This window comes from Apium graveolens, chromosome 10 (assembly GCF_009905375.1).
Source record: "Apium graveolens cultivar Ventura chromosome 10, ASM990537v1, whole genome shotgun sequence".
Taxonomy (NCBI): domain Eukaryota; kingdom Viridiplantae; phylum Streptophyta; class Magnoliopsida; order Apiales; family Apiaceae; genus Apium; species Apium graveolens.
The window spans coordinates 77,136,538-77,139,085 of NC_133656.1; the positions used below are offsets into that span (position 1 = coordinate 77,136,538).

At 35.9% G+C, this 2,548-nt stretch overlaps 1 pseudogene; it reads right to left on the minus strand.

Moving 5' to 3' along the window:
- Nucleotides 1–2,238: 2,238 nt before the first annotated feature.
- On the minus strand, nt 2,239–2,339 carry LOC141694091 (small nucleolar RNA R71; annotated as a pseudogene).
- Between the last annotated feature and the right edge of the window lie 209 nt (nt 2,340–2,548).

The window sequence follows — 2,548 nt, forward strand, 5'->3', positions numbered from 1 at the left end:
TCCAACGCGAACCTTCACCGATTAAACTAATATTTCTCGCACAGAATTTATTTTCATTAAAATAATCAAATAATTTATTCGAATATTTCAGCAAAATTAAATGGAAAATCAGAAATCATAACATCATCGGCCCACGCGCACACGCGTGGCCAGAAAGAACAGAACCAAGGCGGCAGATAACCAAAACGGAAGTGGTAATAGGAAGAGACACTGGAATCACAGATACACACAACACATGCACACACATAATCGATACACACACGCATAGACACACACAAGCAACACACGCAGCTATAATCTTCCCACGCGCCACCACCTCGCCGGAAAACAGCGAGGGGCGGCGGCCGGAATGAAAGAAACCAAAGCACAGTAATTACCGAGAATCAGGACATGAAAGACGATGATAGGGGGAGGAGAGGGATGGAATCGAACAGAGAGGAGGAGGGATTAAAGGGAGAGAAGAGAGTTTGGAGAGAGAATCAGAGAGAGGGACTAGAGGTCGAGGGTGGGGGTGCAGGGATGAAATTGGGGGTTTTGTCCCCTTTTTTTTATTCTTGATATTCTTCTGACTCGTACCGCACTTACTGATTTTAACGAATAATTTTCGAGTAACAGCACCCCGAAAATTTATCAGAACAAATTTAATATTCTTAAGATAATTTAAAACTAATACTCTAAAATTGTCGCAATAATTAACAATTAACTAAACAAAATTTTCAAGATTTTTAAAGTATTTTTAAGACGTATACTGGATCCGCATTTTTACAATTAAACGAAATAACACCCGGGTCAAATAAATCCCAAAAATCTCCAAAATAATTTTAAAATTCTCGGAATATTCCAACTTAATAAAAATATGAATTTCATAATTTTTGAAGAATTCAGGCATTAAATACTGATTTTACAATTAAATGAAATCAGAAAATCATTTAAAGATAAATAAATGATAAAATATTGATTTCTAAATTTTAAAAACTCCTAAAAATAATTAATAAAATTATGAAGTCATAAAAATGATTTTAGGGATAACCCAAGTATTTATGGAAATAAATCCTGAATAAAATCACCTTTAAATATAAAAGTGACACAACACAGCTTCACAACTAATTACACAAATCATCCTCGAACACTAATAATTACATATACTTAATTAAAATTTAATATCCAGCTGACTGAACCCATACACATATTTTGTGTATGTAATTATTTAATAATTACACATTTAAACAATATTAAAATATACGAGTTGTTATAACTATTATATTCTAAGGTTAAGAATAATAAGGCTATTGAATGAAGTATTTAATGAAGTTAGAATCTCATGTTTGTCATATATATTAATTCAGTCAATCTTATTGTCGTAGTTATAATTATTAGTTAATTCTTAGTTATAAACAATCTTAATTTGTTATCGTCTTAGCATTGGATAATAACCATACATTATTGCTTACATGCATAAATTAAATAGTTAACCAATACAGTCTCTGTGGGAACGAACTATAAAAGATTCTATATTACTTGCGAACTCGTATACTTGCGTGTATTATTAGCGCGTGTATAGCGACTAACAAGTTTTTGGCGCCGCTGCCGGGGACTGCAGTGTTAATTTATAGTTAATGTGCTTTCCATCAATGGTCGTTAAAGTTCATTGACTCGGACATTGTTACTTATTTGTTCCTTGTCTGGATTCAGGTACTCTAGCGAGGGTGTATGCATATGCGTTCGCGTACTCATAAGAGAACACTGGATAAAGCCGAGGAAGAACTTGTGGTAGTTCGTAGGGAAGTTTTTGAGGATAAAGAGAAGTTAGAAGAAGAAGAGAAAGTTGAAGAGCCAATTGTAGTAGCTATGGGTGATCAAGCAGAAATTCTGAAGGCTTTGATGGACTATTCTAAGCCTAAGATTAATGATATTCAGTCTAGCATCATCAGACCAGCCATCAGGGCTAACACTTTTGAGATCAAGTCAAGCACGATCCAGATGATACAGAACTCAATTCAGTTTGGGGGTTCTCCAACTGAAGACCCCAACATGCACATCAAGGATTTTATTGAGATCTGCGACATTTTCAAATTCAATGATGTGACTAAAGATGGTATCAAGCTACGTCTCTTTCCATTCTCTCTGAGGGACAAGGCTAAGTGATGATTACACTCTCTACCATCAGGGACTATCACCACTTGGGAAGAACTTGCTCAAAAGTTTCTCACTAAATTCTTCCCAATGGCGAAGACTGCTGCAATCAGGAATACTCAGTTTGCTCAACAAACTGAAGAATCTCTTTGTGAGGCTTGGGATCGATATAAGGAGATGCTAAGGAAGTGCCCACACCATGGCATGCCTGATTGGATTATTATTAATTGTTTCTATAATGGATTGGGTCCTACTTCTAGACCCATGCTTGATGTAGCATCAGGAGGAGCCTTGTGGGCTAATAGCTCCGATGAAGCTTATAAACTTATTGAACTGATGGCTGCTAATGAGTACCAGAATCTTTCCCAGAGACTGACTCAGGAAAAAGTAGCAGGAATTCTGGAGTTGGACGTAG